The 19,466-nt window shown below is 33.0% G+C and overlaps 1 protein-coding gene across 2 annotated transcripts in view; it reads left to right on the top strand.

Annotated features, from left to right (window-relative positions):
• Positions 1-19,466, top strand: part of LOC114326786 (5-hydroxytryptamine receptor 1-like) — a 2,054,074-nt gene that overhangs the window by 1,007,839 nt on the left and 1,026,769 nt on the right. Inside the window, exon 5 of one of the 2 annotated variants that reach the window (XM_050642977.1) lies at positions 5,032-5,062. The gene's annotated coding sequence lies outside the window, so the exon portion shown is untranslated. Of the gene's footprint in view, positions 1-5,031; positions 5,063-11,248; positions 11,398-19,466 lie in introns of those variants that run through there. The other variant, XM_050642978.1, reaches the window with a different exon arrangement.

The following is a 19,466-nucleotide window of genomic DNA, read 5'->3' as shown; positions in this document are numbered from 1 at the left end:
TTTTTAAATACTTTGAAATCATGACTTTTCTTCTTTCATGTGGTTTTCACAGAATTGCTATTACATTACTATTTTCTGAACAATATTATTGCGAAAAAAAAGCTCATTGGGATAAACAAATTGAATAAAATTTCAACTAATTGACGAATCGTCTTAAAATTTTTTGTGCATTATACGGACTGTTTGTCTCAACTTTTCGTGCAATATGAAAGTCTTAAGGTCATTTTCACAAAAGTTAAAGCAATTTTTTTATTTTAGAAATTTTAGTTTTATTTTGCAATTTCTGAAGCAACAAATGATCGAACCGAAATTCAAAAAATGCCATTTTAAACCTTGGCTGATCTACTACGAGAATAATGGTATAAGTAAGATATCTAATTATCCTATTTTTACCCGTAGCGATTTAAACGAAAAAACTGCCATTTTTGACACTTATTTGTTAATAACTAAATTTCTCGTCCGAAATGTGACGGGCATTTTTGTATGTATAATGTATTAGGTATATAGTACCCAAAAAACCCATTTGCAACCTGGCTGCTCAAGTGTCCCGAACATGGTATATTTTTGCCTTATTTCCCTGGAGTATACACCTGAGTGACCGAGCAAGCAAGCAAGCAATTTGATTTAACCCGACCTGTGGGAATGTCCACCCTCTCGAAAGAGTACATTCGGGTGTAACAATTCATTGGGGCGAGGTGTTTTGACCCGAGTATATACAGGGATCACCCCACCTCGCTCCAATGCCCCAGGCCATCCCTTTCCCCCCCATAGCACGCTGATGCGCGATGGGGGCACAACTATCGTAGCCAAATGCTCTTCACAATGGAATCCTGGGTAATAAGATTCCATTGTGGTACCCTAATCGAATCCAAAAAACTAGGCCAGCGTGATGCGCTCTATGCCTTTATCTTCTTTCTTACTTATCCGCGGAACTAAAAATTGCTTGCTTGGGCCCCGAGTCATCGTGCTGAGCCCTAGTGGGCTCCGCCCGATGACTCGTTGCTCGAGTTTGTATGTGTTTTATGGTTTTTTATAATTTTTTTGGGGGCTTTCGCCATTTTTTTTTATTTTATTTATATTTTTCTGGGGGCTTATGCCCTTCTGTAATTTTCTAATATTCACTTACCTTAGAGGCGGTCGTGGTACTTGATCTTCGTATGTAACGCTGTCTTCGGCACTTGTTTTCGAGCTACGAACTCACTACTATCACTTATCACTTTTGTACTCTTATCCCACTATTTGTTGCTTCGGACGTCTGTGCTTCCATCGGTGGAACTCATCATACCTTAGCGTCTCTCGCAGTATGTAATTTGGGTGGTGCTCCAGTTCCGCGAATTTGGTCCTTGCCTTATCTGTCATGATTTCGGTGACTCTCACCTGTTGGAGTTCTCTGAACAGGAATCTTTCAGCTACATATCTTGGGACTCTGGCGGCCTCCCTCAGGCTGTTGTTGTGGGCTGCTTGGATCTTCTTCTTGTGTGTGTTACTTACGTGTCCCCATGCGAGAGACGCGTATGTTAATACCGGTAGGATTATACTATTGATCAGTCTTAACCTTGTTTTCAGTCTTAGTTTACTTTTCCTACCTGTGAGTCCTCTTAGTGTTGCTTTTGCTATGTTGGCCTTCCGGACTGTGGCTTCTACGTGTTTTTGGAAGGTTAATCCTTTGTCCATGATGACTCCTAGGTATTTAGCTTCGTTTTTCCACTCGATGGGTCTGTTCTGCACCGTCAGCTGTTCCTCTGGCTGTTGTCTTCCTTTCTTGTATAGAACCGCTTGCGTTTTATCTGAGTTGATGGCTATCTTCCATTTTATACTCCATTCTTCTATTTCTTCTAACGCTGTTTGCAGGTTGGTCACTGCTATATCTACATTTCTATTTTTGGCCGCTATCGCTGTGTCGTCGGCGTAGAGGCTCATGAGGGTACCTGGTGTTCTAGGTACATCAGCGGTGTATATCGTATACAGCAGAGGTGACAGGACCGCTCCCTGGGGTACTCCAGCTTCCGGGTTTCCGAGCTCGGACAGGACTTGTCCTATCCGAATCCTGAAAGTCCGGCCGCCCAAGTACGACGAGATTAGTCTCGTCATCGCCCCGCTGTACCCGTAATCCCGCATTTTGTATAAGAGCCCCTTGTGCCAGACTCTATCGAACGCTTTACTTACGTCCAGGAACGCTGCTCCAGTGTACTGCTTGTCGTTGAAACCAGCTGCTATGTACTCGGTTAGTCTGAGTACTTGTAGCTCGCTGGAGTGCTCTGCTCTGAATCCGAATTGAGCTTCTGGGATGATATTTAGCCTGTTCGTTTCCGCTTGCAGTCTGCTAAGAATGATTCTTTCCACTATCTTGCTGATCGCTGGAAGTAAGCTGATTGGCCTGTAGTTCTGCGGGAATGTGTGGTTCTTGCCAGGTTTTGGGATCATGATGACATGGGCCTCTTTCCATCTGTTTGGGAATATCTTGTATCTTAGTATCGCGTTCACTATGTTTGTGAAGTACACTATAGCTTTTCTGGGCAAATATTTTAGGGCTCTGTTTGTTATTTCATCTAAGCCAGGCGCTTTCCTCGGCGAACTGTTTTTGATGTGTTCGTTGATTTCTTCCGGTGATGTTGGGAGAATGAAGTCCTCTGGGTCTTCTGGTTCTTCTTCTTGTTCTTCAACTTCTTCCAGGAAGTCGTCGTCTTCGTCTTGGTGGTAGTTTAGGTCGCATTCTCTTTCGAGTGTAGCCCTCATCGCCTCTGCTTTATCCTCTATGGTGTATACCATACCGTGTCTTCCATGTAGTGGGGGGATGGGTTTTCTGTCGCTTCTCAACATTTTCTGGAGTTTCCAAACATTTTTCATGTTTGAGTCTTGTTCTTCCGTCTCTTGTACAAAGTTGTCCCATTTTTTACTACGGTGGAGTTGTAGGGCCGTTTTGACCTCTCTGTTTAAAATATTTGCCCAGGATTTGTCTACTCGATTTCTTGTTCTTCTTGCTGTTTGTTTTGCTCTATTTTTTTCCCTTATCAAATCTTGTGTTTCTTGTGGAATATCTTTGAACCTTCCCATGTAGATCCCGACTTCTTCCTCTGTTGTGCTGCTTCTGATTGCCTCTTGTATGATGTTTTCGAGTTCTAGGTCTTTTCCTTCTATTTCTTGTGGATTGTTTATCACTGGCACTATATTTATTCCTTCACTTACTAGTCTTTTGTAGTTTGTCCACTTTATTTTCTTTTTTGTTCTCTTTGGTGGGTTTGTCTCTTCCCATGTTCCGATCTCTAGTAGGATGGGGTGGTGGTCAGTTGATCCTTCGTCCAGCGTAATTAATTCTGATTGCAGTCCTAGGTTTTTGGCCACAACTATGTCGATATGGGTTGGAAGTCCATTTCCTGGGTAGTGGGTAGGTCCTTCTGGGCCCATTGCTATTGTGTCTTCATTGTTTTCTATGTATCTATTTAGTAGTCGTCCGTTTCGGTTCGTAGCTCTGTCGTTCCAGATGGGGGATCTTGCATTCAGGTCTCCTATTATGATGGATGATTCGGCGATGTTTAGGAACGCATCTAGGTCATCGTCCATTAAAGGGTCTTGTGGTCTTACGTAAGCTGATGTGATTCTGACTGCTCCTTGCCTCATTTTCACTTCTACTGTTGTAGCCTCCATGTTGACCAGTAGTGGAGTCGTGAAACTGGTGTGCCTGATTCCCTTTTTTACTAAGGTGGCCGTTCCTCCTGATCTTCTGGTGTGGTCGTTCCTGTAAACATCGTATCCAGGGAATTTTAAGTTAAAGTTGTTAGTTAACTTGGTTTCATGGATTGCTACGATGTCCATCTCGTATCTACTTGCGATTTCATCCATGATGTTCTGGTTTGTTGATATTCCTCCTGGATTCCAGGAGCCTATCCTCAAGTATCCCCTGTCTGTCAGCATTACTTCTGTGCCTCCCTGGTGTTTAATATGACCTCTTTGACTACCCTAGTCACTATTTTGACTAAGTAGTCCTCGTCAGGGATCGCTGTTTGTTGTTGTTGTGCGTTCTGCGCGGCCTGGGCGTAGGATATCCCGGTGGCTTGCGGTCTTCTTGCTTGTGGCTGTTGTTGTGGCCTCCTTGGTGGGGGTCTTCCCCATGTAGGGCATCTGGGGCATCCTCTGTAGCTGGCCGGGTGGCTGCCTTGACAATTGGCACAAGTGGCTTTGACTTCTCTGGCCCTCTTGCATTGTTTCGTGGGGTGGTCCTCACCGCATTTGACGCACCTAGGGTCCTTGTGGCACGCGTTCTGGGCGTGGTGGTATCCCTGGCAGTTGAAGCACTGCGTTGGTCCTGTCGATTTTCGAAGGTCTTCTACCACGACCACCTGAGTGACCGAGCTAGACTAAGGCCCGTATTTATAGTCGAGTCTCAAGACCTCGTCGGGTCTCGAGATCGACCTTGAATAACATTTGTGTGTAAACTAAATACAACTTTTATTCAAGGTCGGTCGCAAGACTCGACGAGGTCTTGAGACTCGTCTCTAAATGCGCGCATAAGGCTTAACACCTTACCATCTCAACAATCTAAATAAAAAAGCTTTGTTTACCCCTTCAAAGTCTCATATTAATATAAAATAACAACCACAAACTTGCTGTTGCACTGACTAAGAAATTGGTCCTGACTATTAAGTGCATGAAAACTACCATTTTTTAAACAGTGCTTGAGCTATAAATATCTTATTGTTAGGTTGTAGACCTTGAGAGATGATTTTATAGAAGTTTATCTTCCGAATGACTGATAATAACTAACTGTGCTTGATGACATTAGATATCTTATCTTAACTATTGTAACCTTCTAATTGTCTCACATTGTAACAACAAAGTTGTTTCCACAAAACCTAATCCAATCCATAAAACTAAAGTAATTTATTTTTGTTGTAAAACCAATTGACATGGACGAATTGCTGTATCCATCCTAACCCGGACATCAATCTAAGTTTTCGATTGAAATGTTTTATTTATAATGTTACCAAGTTTACACAAACTTTCCTGATTCAATTTGCTTTTTTTATTTTACAGGCTTTAGTTCACTCACGGCGGGCCGTAGAATGTAAGTAAATTTTATTTTGATGTATGCATTAGAAATAGATTTAAATTTGCCGTAAGTAAAGATTTTGTTTTGAATACAAAATCAAGGAAATTTCTAGACCCTCGCCAGACTCCATTAGCGTTTATTTATGAACCGAACTTTTTTTATTAATACCTGAAATTATGTTCTGACTTGAAATAGTTAAAGACTAAAATATAAATTCTTATTAACAAATAATAAAATATTTATCATTTTATTATTATTATATAAATTATAATTAGGTACTTATATCGTTAGAACTTTTTGCTTTTAAAATAAGTTATATATTAGGCCCGGATCCCGCGTACCAAAAAAAGTTTATTAATAGCAAGCTGAAAATTTGTTAATAGCTTAACGGTGTCTAGTCGGACAAATCTGGATGTATGGGAACACTGGAACACGGAAGGTTCTAATTGTGAAACGTGATTTTAATTGTGGAACGTGTCATTCTGACAAGTTTATGATTGTGAAAACTAGCAGTTTATTTTTTAAGTTTATTCAATAGAAAACTTTATATAATATATGAAAAAATGTTTGTCCGACAGATATGTTGGGCATTTTAATAAGTCCGACACGAAAAACATTCCAAAATATGACACAAATTTTGTTGGTGGTAAATAAAAATCTGATTTTTACCTGAGAGTTTAACGAAAGGGTTACAAATGAATTGGAAGTTCTGTCCGACAAAATACATGGAACGTTTTCGTAGTCTGACGCTCCTGTCCTAACCTGCAACATGTCCCACAATTAAAACTTCCCCTGTTTCGGTGCTCCAGTACATCAAATTTTGTCCAACTAGACACCGTAAAGCTATTAGAAATTTTCAGCTTGATATTAATAAACTTTTTTGTGTACGCGGGATACAGGCCTATATGTTTAAAGAGATTCTACAGTTGTGTAATTGTATATTTTCTCATTTTACTTATTAAAAAATATCCTTTGCTTACGCGATATTTTTTTTGTAACAAATTGCATAACAAGTCAAAGAGAAAAATAATAATAATAAAATAATAAAATAAAAGAGCTGGGATAATAATAAACTCGAGATATGCAATATATTATGTACGTAATTAAAAACACGCACCTCATTCATAGATAAAAATCTATAATTTTATGCAACATAGAAAATAATTAGTCTTAAGTGGAAGTGTTATTTATATAGACAGAAGGACATGGCGGTATATCAATAGAGAAATAGTCCAGATAAATAAAGATTTTCTCTAGACACTCAAAGATCGAGGTAGCTGAGTAGTTTTTTAATTATTGTAGACCTATAGGTCCTACCTACAAGTCTACAATACTATATAGGTATATAACCTACCTGTTTTCTGGCTAGAGCTGTGTCCTTTTTTTTAATTATTAACAGTTTAGTGCAAAAATCGCGATTTTTTCGATTTTTTGCACCCCATTTGGTACCTAACAAACCCGCAAAATTTGAGACCGATGCATTAATTAGTTTAAAAGTTATTCGATTTGTTTATCCCAGAGACAGTTATTTTGCCATAACATAAGACATAAAATAATGAACATTGGCCAATTCTGAGTATGCCGAATGAAAGTAGAAGACTGATAGTATCAAAATGTTGGTATTAAAAAAAGATAAAAAATTAATTAATCAAAAATCCTAATGCCAAGTTTTTGAAATTTTGTGGTTTATAAACATTTAGAATAACTTTAAAAATATTGTCCGCATGAACAATCTTTTTATATATTCGAAAAGCTAGTATTTTAACACGAATTTTTAAATAAAAAAATTTAGCCTTGGTTCATTTGGGACAAAGTTAGCCATGTGTTTTTTTAATTCACAGCTAATTTGTTTATAATAAATAAGGAATTTCATTGATGCCATTTTAAAGAATGTGACTTTAATTTTTTGTTAAGAAATTTGTACAAACATTGTATCTTCACAGCACCCTCTACGATTTTTCAAAAATTTAGTCCAAACGGTTACTAGGGACCTACGAATCCACCGAGTTAAAATAACGAAAAAGCAATTTCAAACTAATACAATTTTCTGTATCTCCGGATCAGCTCAATGGATTTTAATCTTTCTTTTTAACATGTATGTAACTTCTACGTACATAACAAATATGCAATTTGTTTACAAATTTATTAATTAATAATCAGTCTAATTTGTTTAAACTGAAAAAATATTTCTTTACAAAAATCCTTTTTTTCTAATTGTAGTATCATTAATGGTCATAGAAAAAGTAGACTTTAATAAATAAATTATTTTTATTAGATAATAATTATTTATTGAAGATAATTTATTTATTAAAGTATACCTTAACTTTTTCTATAATTAATAATTATAGTATGATTAAAAACATGGATTTTTGCGAAAAAATCATTTTTTCAAAAATTGTTTAAACAAATTAGACTGTTTATTATTTAATAAATGTCAAATTGCAAATAGACATATTTGTAATGTACATAAAAATTACATACAAATTAAAAAAAGAAAGATCAAAATATATTCAGTAGATCCCGAGATATAAAAAATGATAGTAGTTTTAATTATGGTCCTTTCATGAGGATTTTTCAGTGCGTCACAAATGATAGAGGAAAAGGTAAGTCCGTGATAATATACATTTATTCTAACATGACATTTAAGTTAAATCTGACAGTGGTCAAATTTTATTTGCAATGGGGCATAAAGATAAATCAATTGTCTTTATTGCATTTATAAAATGGTATTTTCTTTGATTTGTATAGTCTTATAAATTGTACATATTATATTCGTAGATATATTATATAATTAGTAAATAAATTTTTTTTATAGCGCCATCTTTCGACAACTAGGATAATCACCGAACTAGAACAATTACCAAAGTAGTCACCGACGTGCCGTTTTTTCTGTCATATACAATTTAATGCGTTAGAAAGAAATCGAAAAACTGTGACGCACTGAAAAATGCTCATGAGAAAAACCATAGTTGCCTTTTTTAGTTTTTGAACTCGTGTATTTGTCGGCTCCCCTTCACTTATCACGACTAGTCACCAATTGAACTACATTTTTAAAAATTCGTGTAAAATACCAACTTTTCGAATATGAAAAATAATTTTTTCTACGGACAATATTTCTAAAGTTATTCTAAATGTTTATACACTACAAAATTTCAAAAATTTTGATTACGATTTTTGACTATATTAGACAATTTTATATATATATATATATATATATATATATATATATATATATATATATATATATATATATATATATATATTTTTTAATTTTGATAGTACCACTTTTCTACTTTCATTTGAAATACGCAGAATTGCCCTATCTTCAGTATTTTCTGTCTTATGCTATAGCAAAATAGAGATCTGTGGAATAAACAAATATGTAGAATAACTTTTAAACTAATTAATGGATCGGTGTCGAATTTTGAGGATTTGTTAAGTACCCCAATACCGAATTATGGGTGAAACACTAAAGTTCCAAAGTAGTTTTGGTAAAAGTTATTAAAAAATAACAATTTTCACTTATTTTGTAGTTTTCGTAGCAACAAATTAACTTTTTAACTGTCAAAAATCGGTATTTTGAAGGCTTTTCAATGTTATAAAAAATTAAATTTTGTAGTTTTATATCCACTCTTTAGCTTTTGAATAGGGTGCAAAAAATCGAAAAAATCGCGATTTCTGCACTAAGTTATTTCTGTACACTATTTCTGCGTTCATAATTAAAAAACGGTCGCGAAGTCTAGGCAGGAAACAGATAGGTTTTCTTCCTATAGGTCTACAATAACTAAAAAAGTAGTCAGCTACCTGGATATTTGAGTATCCTGAACATGGTATATTTCTAGCTTATTTCCCTTGAGTAAAAATGGACTGGGTGGTCACAGATCGAATAATAAAGAGTCTTCTTTTTCTTATAATTTTTGCATAGTTTCTGTCTCTTTTTTAATGTTCTTCAGAAAGATGTCATTCCATAGTTTTCGTGGCGTTCTCACTGATCGTCTTCCTATGAAGACTGGACCGTCTCTCTTCGTCCTTATCAAAATAATTATTGTCATTCTGCTTATGTGGACGTTCCATTCTAGTCTTCTGTTTTTTGCCAAGTTATTAATGTTGGCCACCTTGCCACCTTGCTCCACCTTGAATCTCCCTCGTATATCTGCATTTCTAGCTCTGTCCTATAGTGTCTTACCATCGATTTTTCGAATTATTTTCATCTCTGATGTTTTTAGCATTCTTTTTATCCTGTGCGTAAAAGGTCGTGTTTCTGCCGCGTATGTGGTTTATTGGTCTGCTGACCAATAAAAACATATTACCGTTTTGTAAATCCTCTATTTCACTTATTTTCCGATATTTTTATATCTCCATATTTTTCCATTCAGGCACCCTGCAGCTTTGTTTGCTTTATTCACTTGATCTTCCACTTCTGTTTCGAGCTTTCCGTAGATTGATAGTTTGATACCTATTTATTTCCATGACTTGCTCTATTATCTGACCCTCTAGCTCTAATTTACATCTTATTAGATTTGCTGTTATAACCATGCATTTAGTCTTTTTTGGGGAAATTATTAACATGTACAATTTTCAAGCGGTTATATTAAATTTTTGCCATATAATGTATATCAACTTCATTTTAAGAGATTAGTATTGCGTTGTCTGCATAGCAGATTATTTTAAGTTGTTTTTTCCCATTTGGTATCCTTTTGGATTTCATACATTTTTTATTATTTCGTCCATGACACTGTCCTTTCTTATCCCATTACTAGCTTCAATTCGGTCAGCTAGTTTTAAATATTCCTAGAGGCAACTCTCTTGCGCACAATACCTTTAATCTGACCCTGTCGAAAGGCCTTCTTAACCTTCCGATGACCAACCTTTTTTTGTTACACGGATGATCAACGGGGGTCAAAAATGACCCCAGTCAAAAACGACAATTGACAAAAAAATTAAGTTCTTTTGTAACGTTAATGTTAAGAAATAAAATAATGTATTCGTAAAGTTAAAGTTACTATTATATCAATAAATGATAAATAAACATTAGTAAAACATATTTTTAATTACAACTGAACAAAAACAGGAATCATCGTTTTGAACTTAGTAGTAAAGAAATTTTAAAATATACTAATTTACGTCGCCACAGGTTTAACAAAAATTTTTTTCAATGTTGGAATGTTTCTTACATACAATTCCACATAATAGACGGTATTTCGGTATCCGCGAGCTGCTTGATAACATCAAATATAGAAAGATGGCCTATTTTGGACACGTTGTAAGGGGAGATTGGTATAATATTCTTCAACTTATTATTATGGGTAAAATCGAAGGACGCAGAGGAATTGGTAGAAAGCAGGCCTCTTGGTTGAAGAATATCCGGGAGTGGGCAGGAATAAAGAAAGCAGAACACCTATTTAGAATATCTCGAGCCAGAGACGGTTTCGGCATGTTAATCGCCAACGTCAAGGGGACTTGATAGGGCACGTTAAGAAGAAGAAGACGGTATTTACTTAATATAAAACTGGAACATGGAAGGCCAAGGGAGTTCGTCTTTGAGCCCAAATTCAGGAAAAAAAATTTTTTTCGTAAAATATAGGGAATTTTTTTATTACAAAATATGAGGGTATGTAGAATGATATTAAAGTCAAATAAAAAAATAATGAGTTTAAAATTGAAAATATTTCTGAATTTTTTAAATAATATCATGCACTGGGGTCAAAATTTACCCCTCTTGGTCATCCGAAAGTTAAGGTCCACGAAAGATAAGAATACCGGTTTGTTGTATTCTAATAATTCCTCTTGAACCTGCCTCATTACAAAAATATAGCGTAGATGCATGATATTACCGACCTAAAACCTTGTTGTTTTTAGCTAATGTTATAAATATATTTAGTTTTATTTAGTCATCATTGATAAAATAAAAGCAAGCAAATAAATGAATATAAAAAATCCTCTAAACTTTTTAAAAAATTATGTCTAGTATTTCCAGGAATTTAAAGACATATTCACTTGCTATCTTAAGCGGTTAAATGCTTATATTGCTTATAGCATCATAATAATTATATAAACAATGTGATTACAAACAAATTATAATTTTTTATTCTTATAAGATTTAGTATATTTCTAGATAAGATGCCAGATAAAAGATTGATATGATAACCTAATCGGAACTAAGTTTGTGTGGTTAGTTTATATTTGATGGTTGAATGTGTGTGTAGCTTTTAATAATTATTGTTGTGTTCAGTGTTGCTTTGTGTTGACTTTTAAATTACCAATGGTGTTTTACAATATTATTAGGATTAAACGTGCGTGTCGTGTTTAGCTAAGGGATTCATGGATTAGATAATATTTACATTAGTAAGGTAAGATAATTTTAACAACAATATTCTCTTCAATCACTTAATAGCCTACAAAATATCCTATTAAACGGTTTGTAGGTTAAAAAAAATATATTTATTATCTAACCAAAATAAATATACAGATGATGTGACAGGCATATTATTATAGATTACAATGGTTTTTCCACGTTTTATACACAGAGCTAACTAAGACTGCTGGTGTATTATTTAAATTCAAAGTTTGGTAACCAACTTTTTCTATTCTCATACTATAATATCAATTATTATTTCACTACTTGTGTCATAATAAACTTCATTATGATACAGATTTTCATTACGATACAGATTTTTAACCAATAGAATCGCGATGAAACGCAGTGACCAATAGCGAGTCAAATACATAGCAAATCATTCGTTTTTAAGATATTCTCATTTTGAAATATTGTAATATTTTAGAAACGTCTAGTCCGAATTGCGTTCCGTTTCTTGGGCCTTGTCGAATTGCATCCCAAATATTTTGCTTACTTACCTGGCCATCGATAACGTCTAGTCCGAATTGCGTTTCATTTCTTAATTAGCCAACCCAATTGCGGTCAGAGGATAGCTTAATAAATATTAGGTAAGCAGGGAAATATAATAAACGTAATAGTCCTGTCGCCAGGGGGGGTACAACGACCTCCTTAATTCAGATGGACTTAGCCAAGTTTTTTTTATATATTTTGACCCGCAGAATACGAATTTTTTGGGTAACAGTTGATCCGGATGTCGATAAGATTGTTATAGACAAAGAACTTGAGGAATTACATAACAGCGATTTCTCGCAAAACAAAACATCTTTTTGTATTTTTTGGGTCATTTTAAGCAAAAAATATTCCTACAAATTTTTTCGTAGAATGCATAGTTTTCGAAATAACCGCGGTTGAACTTTCAAAAAATCGAAAAATTATAATTTTTTAACCCGAATAACTTTTGATTAAAAAATAAAGTAGCAATTCTGCCTACCGCATTTGAAAGTTTAAGTCAAATTATATCGGTTTTGATTATTTGCAATGCTAGAAATTTATTACTTTATTGTTAAACAAAGCTATAAACACCTAGTATGTGAGTGATGTTTTCAATGATTTCTCATTTAAAATCGAACGAGTAGGTAGAGTAGCTACGAGTGCAAGCGACGCAATTTCTACGTAGCATGCGTTAAAACGCATGTATTAGGCACGGGAAACACTATGTATTTATAGATTAATTTAACAATAAAAAAATTAATTTTTAGCAATGCAAATAATCAAAACCGATATAATTTGACTTAAACTTTCAAATGCGGTAAGCAGAATTGCTACTTTATTTTTCAATCAAAAGTTATTCGGGTTCAAAAATTGCAATTTTTCGATTTTTTGAAAGTTCAACCGCGATTATCTCGAAAACTATGCATTCTGCGAAAAAACTTGTAGGAATATTTTTTGCTTAAAATGACCCAAAAAATTCAAAAAGATGTTTTGTTTTGCGAGAAATCGCTGTTATGTAATTCCTCAAGTTCTTTGTCTGTAACAATCTTATCGACATCCGGATCAACTGTTACCCAAAAAATTCGTATTCTACGGGTCAAAATACATAAAAAAAACTTGGGTAAGTCCATCTGAATTAAGGAGGCCGTTGTACCCCCCCTGGCGACAGGACTATAATATCAACTAACAGTTTATTTTTATATAATATATTATATTAAAAAGCACCGAATTTATAACTAACACATTTAACGAAATTGTATCTTGAAATTTCACCCCTGTTATACTGGTTAATTTTCTGTTCGAGAAAAATATATTTGCTGGAGGTAGCTTTATCTACATTTCTAGAAATATTTTGTTTAACAGAATTTATTCTTATACAAGAATTAATTTGAATGCGCTTTAATGTTTCAACAAACAAAAAAATATTAGGATGTGGAGACAAACAATAATTTTTAAATTTTGAATGAAATCCCTCAAAGAACTAGTTGTTCTATATATAGATGCGCTATTCTTCGCCCAAATTTGTAGAGGAAATCCTCTTCGATATACGTTAAAACTAGATAATTTGCAAGTGCGTCAACTCGATGATCATCTGGTTTTTCAGGCATAAAATCTTCCACAAAACAATCTCCAACTTGGCTCGGAGGAAGATACATTAGGCCAAGAATATGCTTCAGCCATTTACCTATTTCTGAGTTCTCGTTCTTATACTCAGAACTCAACCCCACATTTTGTACTTTACGCCACCTGTAACAAGATTATAGAATAAATTCTTTATTTCAGAAAGTACTTGCATTCAAGAAAAAGTTTGAAACAGGTCAAATTTTATAAAAAAATACATCTTTAAAAAATAATGAGAATATTTAGGAGCCAATTTTTTGACAGAGTTTATGACGACATCTTTTTTTTTATGTCAAAAAATAAATTTTTTTGAAGATATTTTACCTACAATTCTTGTTTTAACTTATATCAAATGCTGTTTTTTGTAAAAAAAAAATTGAAAAGATAAATATTTGAAAAAGAAATTACAGTGAAGTCTGTAATAACCATATTGAAATGTTTAGTTTTACAGCAAAAAATATGATGACGTCATAACTCAAGTTTTTCGTAACAATCTACTATTTGCCAGTTACATTGCTACTATACGTATTACTTACCAAGCTTGAGCAAGATGAAATCGACAACCAACAACATTTGCTTCCGGAAAAACTTCTCGCACGCTGGAGTAGATACCTAATTCGTAATCAATCACTATTTTCGTTGGATTTAAATTGCATCCCAAATCTTGACATTTTTTCTTTAATAATTCGAATAATGATTTGTAAGTGAATTTTTGCTTATTAGCAAAATGCAACCGGAACGTAAGTGTCATTAATCAACGTATGTAATGTAAACATTTGAAAAAAAAATTTGTGCAATAATCGAATGTTCCATCCATAAATAAAGTGGAATTGTTACACATAAATGAAAGATTAGACAGACATGAAAAAACAACAATATTAAACTGTTCATCATTAATAAAAAAAAACTGTTCATTTTTGATAGTAAATATTTCAATTTGTTTCAAAAATTTCTTGAACATCCTTGGTTGATTTTGGCAATTTTGGAACCGTTTTCAATCGCGTGCGATTAATGTTCTTTTTTATGTATTGGACATCTTTTGTTGACAGAGAGGTAAGTACTTCGCTTTGCTTTTCGATTTCCTTGTGTAATAACTTCGCAGGTCGTTCCGCAATATCTTCTGTTGCTTTTCTTTTAAGAGAATTGTTAACTTTCTGGCGAATTAATACTTCTTCAGCAAGCTCATGATTGTGTTCACCACTAACTTTTGAAAACACATTATTTAATGTATATAGTTTTGCTTTACACTTTTTATTTGTACAATACCACACAGCTTCACCAAACTTTTTTATTCACGAAACTTTCTAAATTTGAATTTTTGAAAAACTGTAAGTGGTTTTCCCCTTTCACTTAACATCATTTCAAAATCCATTGCGCGGTGCGATTGTCTAAGTTCACTCTTTACGTTTTGGAAATAAACTGCAATTTTAAAAATTCCACCCTATCAAGTTAACCTCCACTTTCTCTTATTTTTACTAAGGAACTAATTAGGTAAACCCTGTAAACCCAGGTCACATTATAAAGAGGGACAGTAGAACCACTCTCCGAAAAATTGGAAGTAAAATCTGTAGTCGTACATGGCGACCGCGCAATGTTGGCAGTGGCTTTTGCCCCACTCTCGCATTGCTATTCGCATAGAAACGTACGGCTTTTAACAGGGAAAACCCGCATCCACCACTGGTGAATTACCAATTGCGTACTGCCGGTATTACTTCCTGAGATCAAAGCGCCGACAGAAGAGTGATTTTACTGTGGAACCTCTATATACTGTGCCCAGGTAATACTGTGTAGGATTAAATTTTATTGTTAGAAACGGAACGCAATTGTCCATAAAAAACACATTAGCGATATTACCTGAAATTCCCTCAAAATTTTGGACGCAATTTGGATACCTCCTTTAGAAATCGTGTTTATCAATATCTAGCTAAATTATCTGATAAAATAAAAAAAATTGTAGAATAATAGAAACAAATTGCTATAAGTCAGAATCTTTCAATATTCCAGTCTCTCCATACAATATAACACTCCATACCGTGTACTCTTCCAAAGCTCAACAATTTTACATATTATCACCACAATAGACCATAGCAAAATGGAACGTTTTAATTTTGCCAATAACGAAGTTCTGTTAAACAGACAAAATATAGGCTCCTGGTTTTGACAGAATTTAACGACATCATTAACAGAACTCCTACACTCGCCCAGAAGCATGCTTTCAATCCCAGGTCCTATATCTCTTGTACCATGGCACTCTTATCTCAATCTTTTGTACCCGCAAAATCAGAAATCCCCTAGAACATCTCCTTATTTAAACCTTTCCACCTAAAAATTAAATATGCAAGAAACAAATAAACAAATTATATCATTAGGAGCGCGGTCCTTCACTTAGTTGATTAATAGTCCAGGGTAATAAGGATTTTCTCGGGACACTCAAAGATCCAGGTAGCTGACTACTTTTTTGGTTATTGTAGACCTATAGGAAGAAAACCTACCTGTTTCCTGCCCAGAGTTTGCGTCCGTGTTTTAATTATTAACAATTTATTGTAAAAATCGCGATTTTTTCGATTTTTTGCACCCTATTCAAAAGCTAAATAATTGATATAAAACTACAAAATTTAATTTTTTAGAACATTAAAAAACCTTCAAAATACCGTTTTTTGAAAATTAGAAAGTTAATTTGTTGCTTCGCAAACTGCAAAATAAGAGAAAATCGTTATTATAAGAGAAAATAGCTATTACTACTATTACTAAAACCACCTTAGAACTTTAGTGTTTCACCCAAAGTTGGGTATTGGGGTACTTAACAAACATTTAAAAGTTGAGATGGGTCCATTAATTAGTTTAAGAGTTATAGTCTGGGCTGATTATCGGAGAATAGGCCATTTTTGGGAAAAGTTATTTACCAGCAATTTTATTGCAGGAATCGAGTTATAAGATCTTATATATTAATAATATAGGTATGCAAAGTCCCCAGATAGTGTGCTACTTTTTTTATAAACAAAATGGCGCCCGAAAATCGTGTTTTTTTCAATTATTGCTCTAGAACTCCGAAGATTTTAACTTTACAACAAAAATACTCAAATAAAAATTCACCGTGATTAAATCCTGCATAGAGACGTGTTTTTTCCGATCTGCTCTGACGAAAATTTTCCACGGAAAATGCGGGTTTTCCCAACAAAATTTTTAATTTTCAAATAAAGTTTTAGATAAGTAATTATTTACCAATAATTAAATAATTTGGTGACTTAAAAGCCTTCTTCGTTTAGATTATAGTTCCAGAAGCTGGTGAAAATTAAACGAATATTTTAGCAACAATTCAATTGTTAATTAATAATTTACGGTCGCAATAATAACTAAAATAATTATGATGTACTGATCAAACTTTGAAATCTTATAAAGATGAGATGTATATTTAACATTTTGTCGACAAAATATAAATTTTTTATTTTTTTGCATAATCTTTAAATGTTTAAAGAAAATAGTTATAAACAAATTAACGTTTCTCAGAAAGTTTTTATTATATTATAACTTTAAAAAATAGCTAAAATGCGCATTTCAAATATCTTTAAAATAAATGCTTCAAAACTTTTTTGCAACCATTTGCAAAAAAGTTATGAAACAGCAAATTAAACATACTATTACTACGGTGTTAATATATTTTTTTTTTAATTCTTTCAAAGCGTAGAAGTGAGTTTAAAGTACCAGCTAATCATTTATGAAACAATATCGATTATTAGCTTAATGGTTATATTTTAATTAAAGATTATAAATATATTTTTTTGTAATTTACACGCGCGAAAGTAGAATAATACAGTACCGTAGCTACCCGCCCACATACACAACTCGCGCGAGTTTAAGCGTGTCAGTCGCTTCGAGTGAACATTTTATCTCCGGCTCTGTATCAAGCCTACTTTCGCCCTAAAAATTACAAAAAAAAATATTTTTAATCTTTGATTAAAATATAACCATTGCACTAATTTTTGACATTCTTTGTGAGTAATTAGACTGTACCATAGACTCACTTTTAAGCATTGAAACAATTAAAACAAATTATAAACAATGGAGATATCGTATATTTATTTTGCTGTTTCCTAACTTTTTTGCAAATGGTTGGAAATTTTTTTAAAGCATTCATTTTCAAGACCTATGAAATACGCATTTTAAGTATTTTTTAAAATTAGAATATAATAAGCAATTTCTAAGAAATGTTAATTTGTTTATAACAATTTTTTCTAAACATTTAAAGATTATGCAAAAAAATGAAAAATTTAAATTTTGTCGACAAAATATTAAATAGGCATCAGACCTTTATAATCTTTCTAAGTTTGATCAATGTCTCATGATTATTTTGGTTGTTATTGCGACTGTAAATTGTTAATTAACAATTGAATTGTTGCTAAAATATTCGTTTAATTTTAACCGGCTTCTGAATTTATAATCTATACCAAGAAAGCTTTTATTTCACCAAACTATATAATTATTGATAAATAATTACTGGCCCAAAAAATTTATTTGAAAATTCGAGATTTTGTTGGGAAAACCCACATTTTCCGAGGAAAATTTTCGTCGGAGCAAATCGGGAAAAACATGCCTCTATGTAGAATTAAATTGGGGTGAATTTTTATTTGAGTATTTTTGGTGTAAAGTTAAAATCTTCGGAGTTATAGAGCAATAATTGAAAAAAATACGATTTGTCGGCGCCATTTTGTTTATAAAAAAAGTAGCACACTATCTGTAGACTTTGCATACCTATATTAATAATATATAAAATCTTATAATTCGATTAAAGCAATAAAATTGCTGGTAAATAACCTTTCTTTGTACTTTACTAATTATACCTACGTATTATAACTATTTTTTTTTTCAAAATTTAAAGATTATGCAAAAAAAAGAAAAATTTATATTTTGTCGATAAAATATTAAACAAGCATCTTATCTTTATAACCCTTATAAGTTTGATCAATGTATCATGATTATTTTGGTTATTATTGCGATCGTAAATTGTTAATTAACAATTGAATTGTTGCTAACCTGTTCGTTTAATTTTCATCGGCTTCTAGAATTACAATCTATACCAAGAAATCTTTGATGTCACTAAGTTACTTAATTATTGATTAATAATTACTTACCTAAAACTTTATTTGAAAATTATAGTTTTTGTTAGGAAAACCCGCATTTTCCGAGGAAAATTTTCGTTGGAGCAAATCGTGAAAAACATATCTCTATGCAGAATTTAATTTCGGTGAATTTTTATTTGAGTGTTTTTGTTGTAAAGTTAAAATGTTCGAAGTTATAGAGCAATAATTGAAAAAAATACGATTTGTCGGCGACATTTTGTTTATAAAAAAAGTAGCACACTATCTGCGGACTTTGCATACCTATATTATTAATATATAGGATCTTATAATTCGATTCCAGCAATAAAATTGCCGGTAAATAACTTTTCCATGAATTTTGCTAATTAGCCCAGAGTATTATTCTATTTGTTTATCCCTGATACCTTTATTTTGCAATAACATAAGACAGAAAATAATGAAGATAGAGCAATCCTGAGTATGCCCAATGAAAGTAGAAGAGTGATGGTATGAAAATATATTAAAAAAAGATAAAAATTAATCAATATAATCAATAATCGTAATGCCAAATTTTTGAAATTTTGTAGTTTATAAACATTTAGAATAACTTTACAAATATTTGTCCGTAGGAACAATCTTTTTATATATACGAAAAGATAGTATTTCAACACGAATTTTCAAATTAAAATTTAGCCTGGGTTCATTAGGAACAAAGTTAGCCATGTTTTTTTTAATTCACAGCTAATTTGTTTATAATAATTAAGGAATTTCATTGATGCCATTTTAAATATTGGGATTTGTATTTTTTGTTAAAAAATTTGCATAAACATTGTATCTTCACAACACCCTTCACGGTTTTTCAAAATTGTAATTCAAACAATGACTAAAGGGAACC

Source organism: Diabrotica virgifera, chromosome 2 (assembly GCF_917563875.1).
Source record: "Diabrotica virgifera virgifera chromosome 2, PGI_DIABVI_V3a".
NCBI classification, from domain to species: Eukaryota; Metazoa; Arthropoda; class Insecta; order Coleoptera; family Chrysomelidae; genus Diabrotica; species Diabrotica virgifera.
The sequence above is the reverse complement of the archived record's forward strand: the minus strand, read 5'-3'. Positions and strand labels throughout refer to the sequence as shown.